The following is a 24,484-nucleotide window of genomic DNA, read 5'->3' as shown; positions in this document are numbered from 1 at the left end:
ATTTAGAAGCCTGTTTTATTTCTTATGCTTTACAAAGTAATGGAGTATATGGAGTTCTCTATGTTTTAAAAAAGTGTTTCTGTAAGGAATATAAAAAAGAAGGCAGGAGATAAGTTACTGGAGCATAAAAAAATAGAGCAAGATGGTTCTGTTTCCAATAAATAAAATACATAGAACTTGTTCGCACATAAAGGCAGCAAACTGTGGGTTAATTAATCCACAAATTGCAGGGTGTGTGTGTGTGTGTTGTGCATGACCCCTTTTGAGCAAAAACCTATGAATGCCACATTCATAGGTTGTTACTATGATGTCCGAGCCTGGGCACTTGGGGTTGTTTGAAGGTTAAACAACCCAAATTAACCCAAGAATAAACCATGGGTTAACTTTAGATTGATTAACCCACGAATCACCCACAGTGCCCGGGGTTCCTATATGATGCTAGCAACGTACAAATGTGGCATTTGTAGACTGGTGCTGGAAACTGGAAGCGGCTCATGCATAGAATGTGTCCATGCAACTGGGAGACAACCCATGATTTGCCACCAAATGCCGGTTATGTGCAAACAGTACCAGTGACAGGCAAGAACTGATGTAACCATTATTGATCAAACACTTAAAAAAAATTGCTAAGTAGCTTGCAACCTTGATGTATTTTGTCCTCTGAACAGTTCTGTGGTTGGTCAGGACTGAATAGTTAAACCAGATTACAATTTGCTCAAGACTATTGTGAGATGTGGTGAAGACATCGGTTAGATTAGACTCTCTAGCTGCGAGAGAAAATCTAATGGAATGTAGCATTTTAATATCCCACACTTTTTATTTTGCAAGCTATGCGATTCTAAACTGCTATGAGCCTTATTAATATCTTCTGCTGTAAGAACAGTAGAAATGAAAACACCCTGTACTAAAATAAGAACTTGTTGCTAACAAGCTATCTGGAAAACTCAGAGCACAGACTTGTACTGTAATAGAAAGCAAACACTTGCCTTACCTTGTATTTTGGGCCTGCTTCACTCCTGGGCCCTTAGAGATGAACTATTCCCTGAAAATAGTGTGTAAAATCTTCTCAAACCTTGAACTCAATAGTGCAGGCAGGCATGGAAGCCTTCCACCTGTAAAGGGGCACTACCGCTCCTGGAAAATGCAATAAACCAAAATGGGGAGAGCAATTCTATGGCCACTAGACACTGTCTTGACAGCCATAGGATTTTTTGGTTTCTGGAAACCGAGGTCGTTTGCCCCCTTGTAGCCGGTGTGGTTCTTTCCACACCCCTGCAATCTCTGTGCTCCCGAAAGAAGCACAGAGAGGGTGAAAAGGGGGTGTTCCCATGGGTAGGGAGGGGTCTGTGGAAGCTGTTTTAGACATCTTCCTATCTGGTTTCCAGGCCCCACCCCCACCCCCAAGCTGCAGCTAAACCTGTGAAAATTACAAATGCAGGGCGGCCTATTCAATAGGCGTCAACCTCCGAGTTCAGAGGATGACATTTATCTCGATAGGATTGCGCCCTAAAAATAGCAAGGTATGGGTCGTTATGGCTACTACCATGAGCAGTCATTTTAAAGGCCTAAGTAGTTGTCATGCTTTGTCCTTTGCACCAGAAAGAGTGAGAGCCAATGTGGTGTAGTGGTTAGAATGTTGGACTGGGAGCTGGGAGATCCGAGTTCTAGTCTCCACTCGGTCATGGAAGCTCACTGAATGACTTTGGGCCAGTCAGAGACTCTCAGCCCAACCTACCTCACAGGGCTGTTGTTGTGAGGATGAAATGGAGAGGAGGAAGATTATGTACGCCGCCTTGGGTTCCTTGGACGAAAAAAGACGGGATATAAATGCAATAAATAAATATAACAGGAAACGAATACGGGAAATCATCTGATGACAAAACCTTGCTCTTCAGAAAGAATTGCATGGCACTCCCTGACTTAATCTAATCCCTTTATGCAAGTTTTTAAATGGCAGAAGTATGCTTTTGGAAGTACCAAGGAGCTTCTCACTCAGCACACTGTCTTGAGGGAATATCCTCAGACCCTTATGTGCCAAAAGAGCCACCTCCTATAGGCTTCCAGTGGATTACTCAACTTCTTGGCCTTTCCACGTTCTCAAATTTCATAGAATCATAGAATAGTAGGGTTGGAAGGGGCCTACAAGACCATCGAGTCCAACCCCCTGCTCAGTGCAGGAATCCAAGTCAGAGCATCCCTGACAGATGGCTGTCTGGCCTCGTCTTGCATGCCTCCAGTGTGGGAGAGCCTACCACCTCCCTAGGTCATTGGTTCCATTGTGATATTGTTTAACAGTCAGGAAGTTTTTCCTGATGTCCAGCCGGAATCTGGCTTCCTGTCACTTGAGCCCATTATTCCGTGTCCTGCACTCTGGGATGATCAAGAAGAGATCCTGGCCTTCCTCTCTGTGACAACCTTTCAAGGACTTGAAGAGTGCTATCATATCTCCCCTCAAGACTAAACATGCCCAGTTCTTTCAGTTTCTCTTCATAGGGCTTCGTTTCGGGTCCCCTGATCATCTTTGTTGCCCTCCTCTGGATCCTCTCCAGTTTGTCTGCATCCTTCTTAAAGTGTGGTGCCCAGAACTGGACACAGTACTCCAGATGAGGCCTAACCAGTGCTGAGTAGAGGGGAACTAGTACTTCCCAGGATTTGGAAGCTATGCTTCTATTACCTCAGCCCAAAATAGCATTTGCCTTTTTTGCAGCCACATCACATTGTTGGCTCATATTTAGCTTGTGATCTACAACAATTCCAAGATCCTTCTCTCTTGTCGTGTTGTTGAGCCACGTATCCCCCATCTTGTAACTGTGCATTTGGTTTCTTTTTCCTAGGTGCAGAACTTGGCATTTATCCCTATTAAATTTCATTCTGTTATTTTCTGCCCAGCACTCCGGTCTATCAAGATCACTTTGAATTTTGTTTCTTTCTTCCAAAGTATTAGCTATCCCGCCCAATTTTGTGTCATCCGCAAATCTGATCAGCATTCCCTGCACCTCCTCCTCCAAGTCATTAATAAAAATGTTGAAGAGCACTGGGCTAAACTGAATATGCAGGAGGAACTCCCTGTGCCAAACAACTTTAAGGGCACAATCATATGCATGTTTAGACAAAACAACAACAACACCCTACAACTCCCAGCATTCCCCACCAGCATGGCTGGCTGGGGAATGCTGGGAACTGTGGGACTTTCTCTGTCTAAATATGTATAGGATTGTCCTCTAAACCATCTTGTTTGCTTTTTCTTTCTTGTAGCAAAGGAAAACAGGGGGTTCTTAGAGGAAATTTGGAAGGTACATTGTGCAGTAGGGGCTTCTGATTTTTTTGCTGAAATTATAAAATGTTGACTATATAAATTTACTCAACTGAAAAGGCACTGAACCTGGAGTGGGCTGTGCTGGTTCATCTGTGACTTATCCATTCTTACACCTAAACCATTACCAGATGTTTCATAATACACCTGCTACCACAGACCTTTGCCTGCCCTTTGCATATAAAAATATCTAAACTTTTAATTGAGACAGCAGATGAATCGAATAATAGGGCCAGGATGGAGAACTACACATTGTGATGAGGAAATACTCTCTGTGTATCGATCTTGGTAGGGATAATAGCTCAGCCAAGGAAAGGCCTAAGCAGTCAAAACCACCAACATATGCATTTGCCTAGACTCACAATATCCCAAATGTTTGCTATCTCTGCTTGTGTTTTACCCTCTAGGACAAACTTTGCATTGCTGCAAACTTCTCATTCATTGGTATAGCAAAATGCTGCACTCTATATCCCAGGAGTCCCTAACCTTTTTGAAACTGTGGGCACATTCAGGAATTTAAGAAACTGCTGTGAGGACCACCACAAAATGTCTCCCATGGAGGATGTGGCTAGTCACATAATGGCTGCCATAGGGGCCTGGATAGTCAAAAGAGGTGGGGGAAGATAAACAGTGCAGCTAGAGACTGGGAGGCAGGGGGAACTAGCAAGGCAAAAGGATAGAGGGGAGAGAAAGAGTGAGATAAAGAGGTGTAGGGGGAGAAATACTGAGGCTAGAGGCTGAGAGTGGAGAGAAACAGCAAGTTTGAAGGATATGTGGGAGAAAAAGAGCAAGGCATGGGGCTAAGATGACAGAAGAAAGCTAGAGGGATGGGAGAGAAATAGCAAGGAAAAGAGTTGGGGGCGGGGGAGATAAACACCAAGGCTAGAGGGAGGAGGGGCGGGGATGGAACAAGATTGGGTGGGCCCAGGAAGCAATTCTTCCTTCTCTTCCTGCCTGCAGAACAGCGAAGCGGTGGCAGGTTCAGAAACAGGAAGAAGAAGCTGGTGCTCTAACATTTTTAGTTATTTTTAAATTACATTTTGGGGGGACGGGGCAGGGAGCGGAGAGCTTCACGGCCACTGTTAGAGTGCTCCATGGGTGCTGCTTTGGGAACCCCTGCAATATACCTAGTGCACAGCCCCAAATTAATATCCAGCTTTGCTAATATATAAAGCTGCTATGCTTTCCTTTATTTCTGCTCTCTGCCGACCAAGGAACCTGTGTGTTTCAACTAAAGCTGGAATCAAATCCTAGCAACTACTGGATTTTATATTTTCAAAAATGGGGGAAACAGCCATTATGTGTTTGGTTCAATAGTCATAGGTGCACAACAGCCTAGGAGAGCCATATATTTACGTCTGTGTCTCTTCCTCAAGCCTCTGACCATGCAGACTTCATGAACAACACTGTCATCCTCACCTCTCACCCTTTTTTTTTTTGGTAAGATCTTGCAGATCTGGAGGTCTGAAATGGTTGTCGACAGTTTTGTGCATCTGTGGTTGATTCTAATAAAGTTACTGCCTTATTGTAGAATTCTTTTTATAAGTTTTCCCTGATTCTACAGCCAGGAGGAGAATTCCTAGTGGAGTCATTCCAGGATTCTAGTCTGTGAAGGAACAGCCTATTTTGAAGAGGCAGGATAATCTTATACTAGTTTTATACTGCTCTGCAGGGCACACTCTGGGCCTTAGGCTGTATGCTAGTTTGTAGCCTGAGTCATTGTGGTATAACCAAGACTACTGAAATCTGTCTCAGCAGTTCTACTGAAATACGTCTGAAAAATACCCTCAGATGAGGCAAATTACTGATATTTGGCTATTCACCTGAACTTAAAGAAAGAAACTTTTATACAAGTTGCTCCTCCAATCATGATATTTAATAGGCTGAGGGTGGAGTGTGTGATGGCCTGGAATGGTTTTGTGTGCTCTGCAAACAGCAGAATGGTCTCCTCAACTCCTTATGCTTCTGTGGGGGAAAAGTTTTCCTAACTCTGCTGCTCTTGTCTGCGGGTGTTAGGGGAGTTTTTTAAAAGAATATTTTTTTAGAAATCTGTTAACCCAGTCCAGGTCTGCAACTGGGTAGTCTGAGTGGCCTGACTGGGAGGAGCTTAGTAAGACCCAGGGAGGATTAGTTGGAGTTGTTCACTCAGTTAACTGTCTGACTCGATGGCACTCAGGGTTGTTTGTTTGTTTGTGTGGCTGCTAGTGTTTGTTTCTTTGTTTTAGGGTTTTTAATACACAGACTCAACAGTGGCATTTTGGAAATAGGAAACATCTAATCAATAGAACCTGAACAACTTTGAGGCTTGTAAAAACACTGTTAGGTCTCCCAAGTGTTTTGCTTTTTCATACTTTGGTGCTTGTTGGTCCCTGTGGAAAGGGACTTTGAGGAAGAATTTGATAGGAAATGAGGGGAAACTAATTAAATGTAATTAGACAAAACCTTTCAGAGATGCATCTGTATCTTTGTGTTTAAGCTACATAGGACGTGACTCTCTTGAAAACATGTCTCCTAAAGAAGTCTTGCATATAGGTTCTTGAGGTTGTGATGAACTAAAACTCAGGGTTGTTTTTGCTGTCTTTAAAACACACACACAAATGTTAGCTTTAAAACAGCAATCCTACTTAAGGCCTATTACAGAATTTCTATCATAATGTTAAGCAAACGTGACAAATCCTACAATTGTTTTGAGGTGAGCTTAGCCAAATTGTATCTATTTATTGCTGGAAGAGGTAGTAAAAAAGGGAAGTTCTTTTGTTTAGAACTCAACAGCGGTGTAGTGGTGGTGGGTCACCCCAGGGCGTCACTCCAGCACTTTTTTGAAGCCAGCACCCAGCTGGGTCGCAGTCTGCTAGGGAAGGTGGAGGGAGTGCAGGCGGCTGTCTCTTGGCTGCTGGCCAAACAAAGGGAGCCTGAGGGAGCTCTGCAGCCTCCTCTTGCCCCCCCTCCCCTCCCCTCCTCAGCTCTTGGCTTCTCCACCCGTCCCTGCCCTGTGCCTGCGTGCCCGGCGCTGCCCTCATCTCCTGCAACACCGGCCACAGTTCAGGGCTGCTGCTGCTGGCCATGGTGGCAGCGGGGGGAGGGGGGGCGCTGCCACCATTATTTACTTATGGGGCAGGGCAGGTGGCTGGTTTGTGCCACTTTTTAGGATTTATCACACAAACTTATGCATGTTTACTCAGAAGTCAGTCCCACCATGTTCAATTGCCAATTGGGTTTGCTCCCAGGTAAGTGTGCATAGGACTCAGCCTTAGCTACCTTCCCAAGATCTCTGTAAATTTAATCCAAAATAAACACCCACTGGATTGCACTGTTAATTCTTGAACATTAATTTCTACAGTAAGCCTGATTGCCAAATGCAACCTGCTCTGTCAGCTACACTTTTTGGTACAAGGTTGGCATGTATCTGGGCAAACTCTGGTGGAGGGAAGGGAAACAGAAAAAAATCAGTTGGGGGGAGAGGAGGTGTGTGTGTGTGTGTTTCAATCCAGCTGGGGGTGTGGACGTTTCTGTTGCGGGATGGGAGAGAGATAATGAAGGCGCTTAGGCAAGGCTAATGGGTAATGTTGGGGCGCTATGGGAGTGTGCAAGGGGGCTGTTTAAATGAGAAGGGATCTGTCCATGAGGGCTGAGTTGAGAGGGTGAAGCTTCCATGGAGTATCCTATTTTGAAAACCTAAAATGTGTGTGTGTGTGTGTGAGTGGGTGGGTGGGTGAAAAAGATTTTAACACCTGCATTTTTTTTCAGGCATCCAGTTGAAATACCACTGCCTTACTCTCAGCTGCACTGTTTTTGGAACCCAGTTGAAGGTTGTATATCTTACAAGGTTGTACAATCTTAGAAAGGCGTGGCTGTGACTATCTCGAAGGGATCCTGCACTTCTGGATTTGCCACTACACTACTGGAACTCAAGTGAATGCAAATTGGTAAAGGGAATTTGCAGCAAGATGCCCAGATTCTCAGAAAACAAAGATGAAATACCATACTTAAGTATACTTGCCTTGCTGTGTTGGAGGGGATCTGGATAATGTGTATTCAGAGCAATAACAACCTAGATCCTGGGCAACCACAAGTATTCAGTTAGAAGCTTGCAAAAGTGTACCCTAGTTGTCCTGAATACTTTTGCTCATGGGAAGGTCACACCACAAGGCAGACACTTTTCCTCTTCTGATGGACCTTTTATTTCTACTTTCTCTGAAGGAAGTAAACTTTATATAGCAGTAGCCTCCACTGGACATGCAAGGAGTAGAGTAGGAGTTTTTACATCTGGCTAGAGTTGTGTCTCATCTATTTAAAGTACTAAATTGTTATTAATCACACAATAAACAATTTTTTATTCGAAGTTTTTAAACACAGGTCTTGCAACTGCAAAGGCCTCAAGGCCTTTGGAAAGTTAAGGGAGAGCTTTTCTACATGAGGCATTTATTGTGTGCTTGTCATTCCCCCACTCATGGCTCTTTATGGGTTCTTTAGACAATATTGTGACCCTCCAGTTTCACTTCTGTTTCTAATGAACACTTTCCAGGGGGGCGGGGTTTAGAGCGGAGGAAATGGAGTATTCTTTCTCAAGTAAAAGAAAACACTTTTTCCACATGTGTATTTGCGTTATTCCTCTATACCACAGTTCCATCTAGAGATTATGTAGTGGAAAAGCAGGAAGAGAAATATTCTTTGTGTAGTGCTTGGATCTCAATTCTGCGACACAACCAAAAGTAGATAAAGCAGATTAACAGCCTTGTAAAGAAACACCCAGAGTGCCATTGACATAGCTAAGGGAATCAGTGAATCAAGGCTGTTCAATTAACACACAGCAACTTTTCCCTTGTATAATCAGAGATATATTAAACTTTTCTTTGGTCAACTGTCTTAATGATAAAGTAGGAATCCTATCCCTTGGCGTTAGGAGCTGTGTTTGAACTGACTGTATTTAGTGACTGTCTGAACAAAATCAAACCATTTCATCCTTAAAACTCCCAAGTTACCAAAACACATTTGAGAATCTGCTTGCCTAGCTAGGTGCATTCAAAATCATAAATTTATATTTTACTGACACATCTAGTTTCTTATCCTCCAGTGCCACATGGGGGCTATTTTCAATTATAAGTTCCCTATAGGTTCCTGTAAAATACAAAAGCAGCAGGCTGCACCCCTTTTCAGAACACATATTGAATATTGTAAATGGTTCTCAGTAAATGTAACATCACTGACTACTACTTCTGACCATCCTAAATCTTTGTACAGTTCTAGCTCTGGCGATAAGTTATGAATTCTTTGACCGTAATTGATTAGATACCTCTACAAAGCAGATATTGGTTTCACTAACTAAATCTTAACAAGTACTGCCTCTAAAATCAATGGTTTATACTATGTAGGGGATAGGTGGCTTTATGATGAATTGATTTGTTACCACTTTATGATTGTATTGCAGCATATGTTGGCAAGAGTTTACGAATTAGCTTGGCCATTTCTCAGCATGAAGGCATCCCTATTCTGACAGAAAAGTGGCTTTCATAAATTGCCTCCAAAATGCACCTCTGGTGCTATTAACCTCACCCCAAACCTGCTGTGTGGCATTGTATACTGCCTCTACAGCTATGAGTAATGAATTTATTTGATCGAAATTAACAAAGCATGAAATTCTCAAAGACATTCTGTTGTCTATCCTCATGATGGCTCCCCGCTCTAGGCCTTGACATGTTTTATATATACTGGTGGAGAATGTTCAGTAGCTTCATGATGAGGCTCCTCCTCTTTGGGGTCCTTTGAAGAAAGCTTGAGGCTATCTGAGGGATGAAAAGGAGCCTCCATTCCATTATCCACTTCAGAATGAACTGGAGGCTGATCAGGGTTTAGAGCGTCATTCACAGAGAATGCACGTCTGTGGGAAAGGGCGCTTAGGAAGCTCTTGATTTTATATTAGTTGTAGTGGTGTTTTTATAGTCCTATTATAGTCCTGTTTACTATTCTAATAAGCTCTCATTCCAGTATTGTGTTGCTAGGGTGGCTGTTTACACATAACAGTAAAAAGGGCAAAATTTGCATATGCTAAATTATATGTATAGACTGGCTGGTAGCTGACAAAGTTCAAAGGGTTGAGTGTTGGTCTGTTTAGTAAGGGTTGTGCTTCTTTAAGGACAGAAGGTACTATATCCGCTCTCAAGGAGGAATTCACTTCACATGTACTTTGGATGCTTTAAAAAAAGATCAGCCTCCTGCTGCACATAGTCTACTCTTCCTTCATAGAATCATAGAATAGTAGGGTTGGAAGGGGCCTACAAGGCCATCGAGTCCAACCCCCTGCTCAATGCAGGAATCCAAGTCAGAGCATCCCTGACAGATGGCTGCCCAGCCTTGTCTTCAATGCCTCCAGTGTGGGAGAGCCCACCACCTCCCCAGGTAATTGGCTCCATTGTCGTATTGCTCTAACAGTCAAGACGTTTTTCCTGATGTTCAGCCAGAATCTGGCTTCCTGTCACTTGAGCCCATTATTCCGTGTCCTGCACTCTGGGATGATCAAGAAGAGATCCTGGCCTTCCTCTCTGTGACAACCTTTCAAGTACTTGAGGAGTGCTATCATATCTCCCCTCAGTCTTCCCTTCTCAAGGCTAAACATGCCCAGTTCTTTCAGTCTCTCTTCATAGGGCTTTGTTTCCAGTCCCCTGATCATCTTTGTTGCCCTCCTCTGGACCATCTCCAGTTTGTCTGCATCCTTCTTCAAGTGTGGTGCCCAGAATTGGACACAGTACTCCAGAGGAGGCCTAACCTGTGCTGAGTAGAGGGGAACTAGTACTTCCCGGGATTTGGAAGCTATGCTTCTATTAATGCAGCCCAAAATAGCATTTGCCTTTTTTGCAGCCACATCACATTGTTGGCTCATTCAGCTTGTGATTGACAACAATTCCAAGATCCTTCTCGCTTGTAGTGTTGCTGAGCCGCGTATCCCCCATCTGGTAACTGTGCATTTGGTTTCTTTTTCCTAGGTGCAGAACTTGGCATTTATCCCTATTAAATGTCATTCTGTTGTTTTCTGCCCAACGCTTCCAGTCTATCCAGATCACTTTGAATTTTGTTTCTGTCTTCCAAAGTATTAGCTATCCCGCCCAATTTTGTGTCATCTGCAAATTTGATCAGCATTCCCTGCACCTCCTCCTCCAAGTCATTAATAAAATGTTGAAGAGCACTGGGCCCAGGACGGAGCCCTGCGGTACCCCACTCATTACCTCTCCCCAGTTTGAGAAGGTCCCATTGATAAGCACTCTTTGAGTCCGATTCTGTAGCCAACTGTGGATCCACCAGATCGTTGTTTCATCTAGCCTACTTTGAGCTAGTTTGCTCATCAGGATATCATGGGGCACTTTGTCAAAAGCTTTGCTGAAGTCGAGGTATATGATGTCTACAGCATTCCCACGGTCCACAAGGGAGGTGACTTGATCAAAAAATGAGATCAGATTCATCTGGCAGGACTTGTTTTTGACAAATCCATGTTGGCTTCGAGTAATCACGGCATTGTTTTCAAGGTGCTTCCAGATGGATTGCTTTATCATCTGCTCCAGAATTTTCCCAGGGATTGATGTCAGACTGACTGGTCTGTAGTTCCCAGGTTCTTCCTTTTTACCCTTTTTGAAGATAGGGACAACATTAGCCCTCCTCCAGTCATCTGGCACTTCCCCCGTCCTCCATGTTTTCCCAAAGAGAATAGACAGCAGTTCTGAGAGTTCTTCTGCCAGTTCCTTTATGACTCTAGGATGCAGTTCATCTGGCCCTGGAGATTTGAACTCATTCAAAGTAATGAGGTGTTCCTTGACCATATGCCTGTCGATCTCAAGCTGCAATCCTGCCCCTTCAGCCTGTACTTCGCCTTTGCCAGGGGGGTCATAGACCCTTTTTTGGGAGAAGACTGAGCCAAAGTAGGAATTGAGCACCTCTCCCTTTTCTTTGTCATCTGTTATCGTTTTGCCATCCTTATTTAATAGCTTAACAACCATTTCTTTCCTCTGCCTTTTACTATGCACGTAGCTGAAGAAAGCCTTTTTGTTGTTTTTAGCATCCCTCGCTAACCTCAGCTCATTCTCAGCTTTAGCCTTCCTGACACCATCCCTGCAATTCTGTGCTACCTGCCTGCACTCTTCCTTTGTTACTTGGCCTTCTTTCCACTTCCTATATGTGTCCTTTTTTGTTTTCAGGTCATCCTTAAGCTTTTTGTGAAGCCACATTGGCTTCTTCTGTTGTCTTCCACCTTTTCTTCTTGTTGGAATTGCTTGTGATTGTGCCTTGAGAATTTCCTTTTTTAAAAGCTCCCACCCATCTTGGACTCCTTTTCTCGCTAGCGTCACTTGCCATGGGACCTTACTGATCATTGTTCTGAGTTTATGAAAATCAGCTTTCCTAAAATCCAGGGTACGCGTTTGACTACACTCGGCTTTTGCTTCCCTTAGAACCAAGAACTCAAGTGCAACATGGTCGCTTTCCCCCAGAGTTCCTGTAACTGCTACTTTATCCACTAAGTCATCTCTGTTGGTTACGATCAATTCAAGGATAGCCGATCCTCTAGTTCCTTCCTCTCCATACCTTCTTAATGCATACATTCTTCTTGCCAGGAATGCAAGGAATACAGAGGTCGATGAAAGATCAACCTTGTTCTAAAATTTCCCCTCTTTATCGCAAAGAAATATCAATGTGTACACATCAGACAGTGCTAATTACATTCCATGGGTGTACACTATGCACATGGTCTCACTCTTACACCACGTTTGGGTGCATGCCGCTGCTAATATGAACCGTAAATAGACCATGCAGAACACACAGAAAGCAGCAGGTGCTCAGAGCGCAGTATCAAATGGGGTGCAAGTGCATAACATAAATTATGTTGTGCTAGTAGTGTGAACTGTAGTACAAGACTAATAGCATTAGCTGATGCACCAATTCCCCAGGATACTGCCCTCTGAGTGCGTGCGTGGATTGCATTTGTTCAGCAGAACTACTGAGTTCAAAGTTGTAAGAAATGAATCCTCATCTGAAGGAACCTTTAGTTTGGGGGCAAACAAATATTGTGACTATCAGTGACTACTCACTTATTTACTCTGGCCTTTTATAAAATAAACTTGTGTTGGTTGACTCAAATTCACTTTTTTTTTTCTTTTCCTATCCCAATACCTAATGAAACTTCTTCTTGTCCATTTGGGAGGGAAATCTGGTTTTAAGTTTTTGTTGATGACATTTTAGTCATACTTCCTTTTGATTTACTGGGGTCATTTTCCAAATTCCTCAAAGAGGAAATCATGGGGAGCATGGCATCCTGCTATTTAAACTGTTGGACTAGACTGTTTGCACTAGCAGGCTTTGGGAGCTCACACGTGTAAGAGGCCTCTTCACTTATTTCCTCTGAGGCCTTTGTTGTACTACCTTCCCTGCGACACACCTTGATTAATGCTTTGTGATTTAGCTACAAGATGGCATCTTCTTTTCCAACAAATGTCTCAGTTCAACATGGACTTGTGCCAAGGTTGAAAAGGACCTGTCCAAGAGAAGGATTTATAAAGGGATGAATAATTTACTGCTTGAACTTACTGTTATACTTTCATAAGCATTGCCATAAAAGCACAGATTTTGGCTTCGTAGGTCTGGCCTTTCTATTAATACATAGTTTATCGTAGTCAATGGTAATTTGATGACATAGAAAACAAGAAAGCAAAGTACTTCAGGTCTATTTTTAGCCTTAAAGCAGTAAAGCACCCCCCCCGCGCGCGCGCGCATTTGTTTGAACAACATTCTTCCAAGAGGTTGTGCATTCAACAGCTACAGAACTGTATAACATCGTAACACTGGTACTGGAGAATGGCTGCTTATGCCAGGGGGTATTCAGGACTGGTTTGCCAAACTTCCAGCATGCAAACCAGCATCCCAATAAGCAAATCTTCACGAGAAGACTATAGCTGAATAAATAAATGTAGAATAGGTATTCAAGGATGCTATTTTTAAACACTGATTGCTCCCTTCCCCTGTTCATGTAGGTTTGAGGAAACATTTGACTTTAAACACTTATCTGGGAACTTTGGGGGGAATTAATGTTTTATATGGTGGGGGGAACCAATTCTTTTATATTGATTTATTAGAGGACGTTAAACAGTAATTTGGACTAAAATAAAGGAAATATAACGAGTGCCTGATACCCCCACATCTCGAGCACAAAGTAACATTAACATTTTACAATTTTTGGTTTCTAGACTTCAGCCAAAGAAAGATTGTATTGGCATGTAGTAATGTTTTAAAACAAAATTCTCTTGTGAGCAATCAGCAGACACCATCACTAGAATCAAGAAAATCAAGGTTTTTAGTATAATCCTTTTTGTGAGCACAGGATTAAACTAGTTTGTCAGGCATCTACAGTACCAGGGCGGTGGTGTATGTATATGGCTTGTAAAGTGTCTTTTCTTGCCTTTGGACACAAGTGCTTTGATATAACATGTTCCTACTTTGATATTCATGCCGGCCGCATGACCACGGAAGCGTCTTCGGACAGCGCTGGCTCTTCGGCTCAGATATGGAGATGAGCACCACACCCTAGAGTCGGACGCGACTGGTTGGGGACACCTTTACCTTTTACTTTGTTCAGTACCCAATAGGTTTTAATGTTGTGAGCTGGACTTTCAGAGTCAAGACAAAAGCAGATTTGTATAATATCTTCCAAAACAGATCCTGGCCACCTTCTACTAAGCAGTTGAACGGAGTATGAATGTGCTTGCTTTATAAAGCTCTGCCTATGGTCATGGCACTGAGCTAAGGAATGAGCAGGTTCACATATACTACATAGAATAAAATCATAGAATAGTAGGGTTGGAAGAGGCCTACAAGGCCACTGAGTCCAACCCCCTGTTCAATGCAGGAATCCAAGTCAGAGCATCCCTGACAGATGGCTGTCCAGCCTCGTCTTGCATGCCTCCAGTGTGGGAGAGCCCACCACCTCCCTAGGTCATTGGTTCCATTGTTGTATTGCTCTAACAAGTTTTTCCTGATGTTCAGCCGGAATCTGGCTTCCTGTCACTTGAGCCCATGAGTCCATGTCCTGCACTCTGGGATGATTGAGAAGAGAGCTTGGCCTTCCTCTCTGTGACAACCTTTCAAGTACTTGAAACATGAGAGTCAGCATTGTGTAGTAGCTGGAGTGTTGGACTAGGAGTCGGGAGATCCAGGTTCTAGTCCCCACTTAGCCATGGAAGCTCACTGGGTAACTTTGGGCCAGTCACAGACTCTGAGGCGAAACCACACCTCACAGGGTTGTTGTTGTGAGGATAAAATGGAGGAGGAGGAGTATGTATTCCGCCTTGGGTTCCTTAAGGAGAAAAAAAGGCAGGACATGAATGTAATAAATAAACCTAAGTAAGATGGCATAGTGGGAAAGCTTTGTAAAAGTGTTCAGCTGAAAAGCTTGATGCAGGGAGATGAACTGAAGAATTCCTTATATTGTGACCCCATTGGGAATGAAGCTACTAACATCTAGAAAAACTGTTGTATGCTGCTTTGGGCTAGGGATGTCAGAGAATTCCGCCGCTAATCTCGGTGAGGCTGAATGCCAGTGCATTCGCCCCCCCCGAAATCTGTGGCGGAACGAAGCCCCCCCACCCTGTGAAAGGCGTGAAACGGGGCACCTACCTGCTGCCGTTCACGCTGTTTTGCGAATGGTGGCCGCGGCCGCCATTCGCTTCATTATAGCCATGATAGGCACGTAAGTATTTACATAGCCTATCACGGCTAACGCAGGGATGCCATTTGCGTTCCCTTTTTTTTTGGCCGTGATCGTCTACGAAATATTTACGTAGCCTATTATGGCAAAAGAGGGGCACAAATAGCGTAGTGGCCGCCATTTGTGCCCATCTCTTTTGCTGTAATAGGCTACGTAAAGATTTACGTAGCTTATCATGGCCAAAAAAAAGGGAACGCAAAGGGCGGCTGCTGTAGCTGCCGCCATTTGCGTTCGCTGTTTGTTTGTTTTTTGCTGTGATAGGCTATGTAAATATTTATGTAGCCTATCACGGCAAAATACAGGGACGCAAATGGTGGCGGCTACGGCAGCCGCCATTTGCATCCCTGTGCAGGCTGCCCAGTGGCCAGATGTCCGGCTGCGGGCGGCCCCGCGGAATCGCCGTGGAGTGGAGCTGGCTGGAGAGAATTTTGGGGGGAGGGACGGAGCGCCTCCCCCCCCACCGCAAATGTCACCCTTCAAAAAGGTAAGTGACTTTCGTACATCCCTACTTTGGGCCCATGGGACAGAGCAGGGGATAAATCAAATAAGTACACATACATACATCATTTTTATAAAGTGTGGACACCTGAGAAGGTTGCATCTGATCAAGGATGGAGAAGGGAACAGAGGAAATAATGACTCAGACCCCCGAGTTTGGGTAAATTAGGGCATCTTTATTTAAATCAGGAAATTAATCCCTCCCAGGATCTACATCTGCAAGTGCGGGAATGTGACTAAGTGGGCCTGCAGGCAACTAGCCTGCCATACCGGGCGAGCCACTTGGCCTGGTTAAGAAGCAGGATCTGTTCCGGCCCATTATGGTGGAATTTTATTCAACATACATCTCAACTGGCTTTACAACCATATATGCCCCTTTTTGCTCTGAGCATCTGGACATTATAACAACTAAATGCAATTTACACAGCACACTTATTATTTGGGGGGGGGTTAAAAACAGTGTAGTAAGCTTTCTGTAACAACTTATTGTAAGACTACCTTACCAAAAGAAATTAATAAAATAATAAAACTGGGGGGGGGGATCTGTCCCGCCCCTTCCCCTAAGGTAAAGGTAAAGGTGTCCCCAACCAGTCGTGTCCGACTCTAGGGTGCGGTGCTCATCCCCGTTTCTAAGCCGAAGAGCCAGCGCTGTCCGAAGACGCTTCCGTGGTCATGTGGCCGGCATGACTGAACACCGAGGTGCACGGAACGCTGTCACCTTTCCCGCCGAAGCGGTACCTATTTATCTACTTGCAATTTCTTGCTTTCGAACTGCTAGGTTGGCAGAAGCTGGGACTGAAGACGGGAGCTCACTCCGTCACGCAGCACTCGGGTCTCGAACTGCTGACCTGCCGACCTTCCAGTCTGCAGTTCAGCGTCTTGACCACTAAGCCACCGCGGCTACCTAAGCTACCCATATGTGTAAGGGGTGGCCTCCCTTAGTCACCTCCACCCAGTGCCTCACAGCTCTGAGCAGGTGAGTTAGGTTGGTCCCAAAGACAAACCGTATCCAGGCTCCTAGGCTGCACAGCCCCTGAGCAGAAGCCCTCTGGACTTGCCATTCACCATGAAGGTGCCTCTGAGTGCCCACCAAATCCTGTTTAACTGCCAATTCCTGCCAATGGAAGGGGCCAAGTTTCAAATTTGGCCCCCTACACCCACCTGCCGAGGATGAAATCCCACTTCCTCACACACAGATCCTGCAGAAATATGTTGTTGCCTGTGTTAGACAGGTGAGTGCCATTGGCCCGGTAAAGTTCAAACCTCAGTGGCTGAATCTCAGGCTACATCAGGACTCTGCCCGAGCAAACTTGTAAGGCCAACCTAATTCCACCATTCACCTTTTTCCTAGCCCTGTTTAAGCTTCGAGGGTCCCCCACCCTCCATCCACTTATGCTGAGGCAGCATATTGGACCACACACAATATGGGAACCAGGCCACCTCTGCCAAATGGTCTCAAAATTTGCCTTAGCCTGCAGAACCAGGGCCTTCCCTTTCAGAAGCCCCATGTCATTCCAGCTCAGTGGCGCACCAACACCTGGGGTGGGACCCCCACCAAACCTGGTTGAAACAGCATATGGAGGAGATGTCCCCAATGTGTGCCATATCTCCCAGCCCACTGGATGGAGGCCATATGGCTGAGCTCCAACTGCATTCTGAGAGTCAAACAGCCCGCCCTCCGGCTGATCCAGAACACCATACTCTAGCCACAAATAAGGACCCTCACAGGCTCCTGTCTCCTCCAGTGATCTGTTAAGAAAACAACAATAACATAAACAACAACCAACTGAACATAACTCCCGAACTCACTTGCGAATGTAGGCTTTGAAGGCACATGAACATCATATTCCTGTGGCTTGAATTCTTGACCCAGCCAGCCAGGCATCGTCCGCTCTAGATGCTGCTCCAACGGAAAGAATGTGTGCCAAATTGACAAGCCCCGAGGACAAGAGCCCAGAGGGCCTTCTTTACCACAGACCAACATTGATAGTGGGTTAACAGGCAGAAAAGAAATCCTGCATTGTCGCCTTGTCTCAGGAGGAAGGCTTCTAGGGCTGTAACCGGGCAAATCTCACACCTTGGAGCAGCAGCTAAAGATATCAATGATCCACAACATCTCTGGTCCATCTTGGACCACCGAAGCCAGAAAAAAAAAACTCCCAGACCCATCTGCAGGCCGCATAATTCAAAGGCACAGTCAGAACAGTCAGCTCCAGATCCAGCTAGCACCTCTCCCATTCTAAATGCCCCCCCAAAAGCCGTCAGTGACAATGCTTGGAACAATACAGCTTCATACTGTCAGAAGCACAGCTTAGCCTGTTGGTTGGATGGACCGACTAGGATCTTGTGTAATGGGACTCTGTGAATCAGCCACAGGGGGGAATGATCAAGACCACCCTTCGAGCATTCACCTAACCCCCAAATCAGCAGAAGAATCCTCTGTCCCTCTGATCTTGGCCCGAAAGGCCAAGCCTGCTAGCTTACCTTTCAGCATACCTATAGACAGGCCTTGGTCGTGCAAAACTCCAGAAGATGTTCAACAGAAATGGGCCATAACAGGGGGAGCGCCATCCTGACCTGAAAATGTTGAACTCCCTACCTGCCCTTGCGTAGCTTGCCCGTGTACTGGGGGCTAATGACTGCCTTATAGCTTCCTCTTCTTCAATTCTCAAAGACCCCAAAACACTATCAGCATTGGATCTGGATCCCACTTGGCCGTAGGGATCTCCCTGAGCAAATCTGCTCCCCAAATCTAGACACTCGGGCTGCGCATGTTCAGGGCATAAGCAATTCCGTTATCCAGCCCAGGAATGTGACATGCAAAAAAGAACATTGAAGTGATGGCAGTATCCAGTCATAGATCTCACCAACTCCATGTCTTGCGAATTCTTGGATGACAATGACTTAACCACCTGGACAGTTGCTTGGTTGTCACACCAAAAGTGTACCAAAGCATTGGACTGGACATCTGCCCGTAGCCAAACTGCCACTGTAATAGGAAAGATCACAAGGAACTAGGGATGTCAGAGAATTCCGCCGCAGATCTCAGTGAGGCCGAATGCCAGTGCATTCAGCCCCCCAAAATCCGTGGCGGAACGAAGCCCCCCCCCCCCGCGAAATGGGCCCAGAATGAAGCACCTACCTGTAGGGGTGCACGAAACCCACTTACCTGGTCTCGCAGCTTTTTGCGGTGGGGGGGAGGCGCTTCGCTGCTCTCCCCCCAAAGTTCAGGCCAGGGGGGGAGGCTTCCCGCCTCGCCCGGCCGAAATTCAGGCCGGGGGGGAGGCTTCCCACCTCGCCCAGCCGAAATTCAGGCCGGGGAGGAGGCGCCTCGCCTCGCCCGGCCGCGAAATTAAAAGTAAAAAAAAAAAAAACGCCCCCGTGATAGGCTACGTGACGATTAACGTAGCCTATCACGGCTAGATCTGCAAAGTCAGCCATGATAGGCTACGTAAATCGTCACGTAGCCTATCACGGGTGACTTTAAAAAAACAAAAAAAAGCGCGTACGCAAATGGTGGCCCCCATAGGGAACCGCCATTCGCGTTCCTTATTTGGTCGCTGTAGTCTACGTAAATCTTTACGTAGACTACAGCGACCAAATAAGAAACGGGAATGGCGGCTCCCTATGGGGGCCGCCATTTGCGTATGCGCTTTTTTTTTTTTTTAAAGTCACCCGTGATAGGCTACGTGACGATTTACGTAGCCTATCATGGCTGACTTTGCAAATCTAGCCGTAATAGGCTATGTTAATCGTCACGTAGCCTATCACGGGGGCGTGTTTTTTTTTAGTTTTATTGGAATGGTGGCGGCGGCAGCCGGTCGAAAGATCGGCTGCCGCCCCCGCCCCTGACGAAGACCCGACGAACCGCCGCCGGGAGGGACATTCAGCAAAGGTAAGTCTCGTCCCGGGGGGAGGGTGCGGGGGCGGGGGGGTGCAGAGAATTTCTCCCCGAAACTTGTTCGGGGGGCTGAACACGTTGGCGCTCGGCCCCCCGAAGTTTTGGGGAGAAATTCTCCGCCAACCCTACCTACCTGCTGCCGTCTGCGCTGCATTGCGAATGGTGGCCGCATCTGCGGCCGCCATTCGCTTCTTCCATATAACCGTGATAGGCTACATAAATACTTATGTAGCCTATCATGGCTAACACAGGGACGTCATTTGTGTCCCTGCGGAAGCCGTGATAGGCTACGTAAGTATTTACATAGCCTATCATGGCAAAACTAAGGGAACGCAAATAGTGGCGGCTACAGCGGCTGCCGTTTGCGTTCCCTTTTTTTTGCCGTGTGATAGGCCATGTAAATATTTACGTCGCCTATTAGGACAAAAGAGAGGGGCGCAAATGGCGTAGTGGCCGCCATTTGCGTCCCCCCCTTTTTTTTGCCGTAATAGGCTACATAAATATTTACGTAGCCTATCACGGCAAAAAAAAAAGGGAATGCAAATGGCGGCCGCCATAGCCACTGCCATTTGCGTTTGCTGTTTGTTTTTTTGCCGTGATAGGCTACGTAAATATTTACGTAGCCTATCACGGCAAAATACAGGGACGCAAATGGCGGCAGCTATGGCAGCCGCCATTTGCGTCCCTGTGCAGGCTGCCCAGCGGCCAGATGTCTGGCTGCGGGCGGCCCCGGCCGGCGGCTCCACAGAATGTCTGCGGAACAGAGCTGGCCAGAGAGAATTTCGGGGGGAGGGACGGAGTGCCTCCCCCCTACCGCGAATGTCACCCTTCGAAAAGGTAAGTGACTTTCGTACATCCCTAAAAGGTACATTAGATCCTTGTGATTCCAGAGTCCTTCCAATGCCAAAGCTGAACACACCAGCGATCCTTGAATATAACCCTAAAGCCATAGGTATCAGAATGGATTTGTAGCTCCGCCTCCAGCAGCAGCTCCCTTTGCCAGAAGTAAACTCCATTAACGCGATCCATCTGGTAAGGTCCTCCTGTCCCAATAATAAGCAGTTGGTGCTTCTGTACCATCTGGGAATGTGTGGCTTAGCACAGTATCAACCCCATAAGAAGAAGCATCAGTAGTAAGGATTAGTGGCTTTTTTTCAGCATAATGTACAAGCACAGAATTTGAACTCAACAAGTGTTTGACATTCTGGAAAGCATTCTCATGCTGGCTGCTCCGTTTCCATGGAACTTCTTTTCCCAGCAAGCGATGCAGTGGCTCAGCAATGGTAACCTTTTGTGGAAGAAACACATGGTAGAAATTGAGAAGTCCCCCAAAAGCTTGAAGTTCCTGCTTTGTTTTTTGGAGGAGGTGCATCGTGAATTGCACGTATTTTGTCTTCAATGGGGTGAATACCAGACACATCAGTATGATAGCCCCAAAATGTTTCACCGGAGGTTCCAATTTCACATTTCTCCTTTTTTATATGAATGCCGGATGTGTCAAAATGATGTAGGACTTCTTGAAGACATTCAGCAGATTCTTCCTCTGTTGATCTCCTGAGCGGGACACCATCAAAATAAGGTGCAACACCTGGAATTCCAGAAAGTAAGGTTTCCATGAATTGTTGGAACAGTCCAGAGGCCACAGAAATCCCGAATTGCAGACGCTTTACTCGGAATGCCCCTCGATGAGTTGTTATTGTTAGGCATCTGCTGTAGAATCATCAATGACCAACTGTTGATATGCTTGGGCCAGATCAGGTTTTGCAAAGACCTTCCCTCCACCAAGAACAGCAAGGAGTTGATTGACAGCAGACACTGGATATGGATGGTGCTTAAGTGCTTTGTTCACAGTGCACTTGTAATTCCCCCACAGTCTCACCTCCCATTAGGTTGTGCCATACTGGCACAATGCGTGTAGCCCACTGGGTTTGTGTAACTGGTTCTAGCACACCTTGTTTGATGAGATGCTCAAGCTCTTCAATTTTTTCCCACAATGCAAAAGGCACGTTCCTGGCTTTCATGCAGATTGGTGTAACTGATAGAACCAGATGGAATGACACTTGATGAGAACCAGTTTCTCCCCAAGAGATTTTTTTCGCTGTCTTTCCTCAATTATAAGTGGAGGCTTCCCTTGGAAGGAGCCATACGGTACATCTGCAGTGCAGCATCCAGCAGCATCAACCTTCTTTGCATTGTAACGCATGTTGGACTTGATAACCTTGGAGCAAGGATCCCAGAAAATATGAGCTTAAAGGTGTCTCTATTATTATGGATACCCTTGACCCTGAATCCACTTCCATTCTGCACCTCCGGCCATTGATTCATACTGTTGCATTCAACGCATAATCATGAGGTTGCGTGCCACAGACCTTCTGAATGTGATATAGCTGTTGAGTTCCATTACCCTGTGGACAATCAACCTCATGGGATGCTAGGTGGAGTGACGCTTTGTTATAGTTCCTTGGCCTTGTGCTGACAGATTTTGAATGGCAAACTCACTCAAAGTAGTCCTTCTTTCAAAACTTGCACTCAGCATCCTTGAATCTGCATAGAGAGTGCTGATATGGCCCTCCACAGCCTGAGCAGCCTAAGCCATGGCCTATCTGCAGATTTTATGGAGGGTACATTTCCTGCGTTCTGTTGACCTCGCTGCCCAGAATTCTCAGCCTGCTAGCTCCGGATTGCATTTATATCCTTTGCATCTCTCTTGAGTTCTGAGACATATAGTGATGCAGTCTCACTGGCTAATGCCTTTTCTTGAGCCATTGCAATATCAAGTTTGGCTTGGACAGGAGGCGTCATTGTAGTCCTTCATCATAAACCGCACCGACAAGGTGATCCCTCAACATATCCTCTAGAAATCCCCGAAGTTGCAGTATTGAGAAAGATGATGCAGTTCTGCAATATAAGCAGCAATGCCCTCTCCAGGTTGCTGCATTTGTTTGTGAAATTGAACTCTCTGCACAATAACTGAAGAATTTGGTGAGACATGTATCTTCAGTAATCCTAAAAGTTCATCAAATGTCTTAGTTTGGGATGAGATAGGAGCACTGAGGGACTTATTAGGGCAAATGGCTGTGGCCCACGAACAGTTAAGAGCACAGCTCGCTTTTGTTCAGGATTAGTGATCTCATTTGCTTCAAGATAAAATGAAAGCATTTCTGTATAAGAATCCCAGGAAACAAGTTGACTCCTAGCAAACTCTTCAATATGTCCTAGAGCAACCATTTTAATTTTGATCTTTTTTCTTTTTTGTGCAGGAGTTGCTCAAGTCCTTAAGTGGGCCTAGTTGACTGCTTACCAGTTAGCTGTATAATTGGATTCACAGTCCTTGCTGCCTATACAATAAATGTTGTATAGGTATTAGGAATGACTGCAAGAATCAGCAGGCCTCAAACACAACTCTTCTTTATTCAGCACACACAGAAGTGAAGAGGTTAACAGAAGCTCCACCCACTGTTGTTACTCCCAACTCTACAGGAGCTGTCAAAGTTCAAAAATAATAACTAACCCACAGTACCCCCCCCCCGATACATCACTGTTTTCAAGCGTTCACCTTTCTATTTAATTACAGAATAGGATGTTCCTAGCTAACCTATTCCTTAGCCAGGACACCCCTGATAAGCCCTGTAGCCAATGCATTTGTTCGTAAAAATGAACGGATTCTCAAAAATGAGGGCTTGCAAGGTGGGAACTCACAAGATCCACCCAAAGAGTTTGGAAAGCTTATTCCTAGTCCATAATCCAGTCCATCGTTGTTGACTCTTTCTGTCATGTGGCCTCAGTCACAACAAACTGAAGAATGAATTGTCTGTAATATCTCAAAAATTCCAGGGATTGTGGCACTGCCTTATAAATCCCCAGTCTTTCCCAATCCATCAGGGCATTCATCTCTGCCTTTTTCTGGAGGTACTTGCTCAGTACATACTACAAAACCTAGAGACTGGTCTCTGCTGTTTTACATTTGGCTGAGTTAGGGGTCAAGCCTGCCTCTCATAGCACTCGCAGTACCTTCTGGCGGTGGATCAGATGTTATGACCAAGACAATTATGTCCTCTGCATTGGCAGCTGCAGAATAATCACCTCATGGAGATCTTGTCCATGAGGTGTTGAAAGGAGGCTTCTGCCCCATGTAACCCAAAGGGTATATGGATAAAGTGGAATAAAACCTGGGGCAGGAGGGGGAAGAGAGAGGCTTTTTTCCCTGAACCTCAGGTGAGAGGCGAATCTGCTAAAATGTGCAACCTCTCAGAATTTTCCCAGAAACCCATCTATGTTGAGTGTTGACTGAGTACAAACCAGCATAAACATTCCTATATGGCTTGGGCAGGTTGGCTTCTCCAATAAATAATGTATTCTTCCATCACCCTGTCACACATTTGCAACCTTATATCCTCCATGATTTTCTACTATATAGATAGGGCAACACCTTTTTAGATAGGGCAACAACAAAAACACATTTTTGTTCGGCAAATAGATGTTTTTCTGTTCTCGGTGTTCAAAGTACTAGAGTGAACTTATTCACACTGTAATACAGCATCACCATAAAACAAAAGATCTTGAAGTATGGATCCCTGATGTCCTGCATATAGGTAGAAAGGCAAGTGGACTTTTCTAGCTCTGATGCCTACTTTCTCTTACCATTTCTGGGCGGTGCTTGTCAATTCCAGCTGTTTCTTCTTCCCTCACTATGCCCCTTCACCCTCCTTTCTCCCCTTGCCAGTGTGCCTTAAACTCAAGGTTCTGTGAGGGAGCAGACTTAGGACTCTGCCTAGACCACATCTTTGTGGCTGGACCTTTTGTCATTCTGCTTTTGGTACACTGTGATGCTCATTCCATAACTGGCCAACTGCTGTTTCAAGTCTAGCATGCAGCATAGGATGGAGGAGTGGGCCTTGGTTTCTCCTATTTCCTCCTCTAATGCAGCCTTAAACAGGCTGTTTTACCTGGGCTTCTCATGAAATAGTGCCTTTCCACCCCTCACAGCTATTGGACTCCGTAATTGCTACTTCTACAGAGTCTGCTAGGACTC

General features: G+C 45.4%; 1 long non-coding RNA gene across 1 annotated transcript in view; it reads right to left on the bottom strand.

Moving 5' to 3' along the window:
* Positions 1-1,376, bottom strand: part of LOC146346701 (uncharacterized) — a 47,831-nt gene extending 46,455 nt beyond the window's left edge. Inside the window, exon 1 of the long non-coding RNA XR_014790018.1 lies at positions 992-1,376. This is a non-coding gene — a long non-coding RNA (uncharacterized LOC146346701). The remainder of the gene's footprint in view (positions 1-991) is intronic.
* Positions 1,377-24,484: the final 23,108 nt, after the last annotated feature.

This window comes from Heloderma suspectum, chromosome 4 (genome assembly GCF_057233095.1).
Source record: "Heloderma suspectum isolate Gila_16-S chromosome 4, 16-S_ref, whole genome shotgun sequence".
Lineage (NCBI taxonomy): Eukaryota > Metazoa > Chordata > Lepidosauria > Squamata > Helodermatidae > Heloderma > Heloderma suspectum.
Note: the sequence above shows the minus strand (reverse complement) of the source record. Positions and strands in the feature narration are given on the sequence as shown.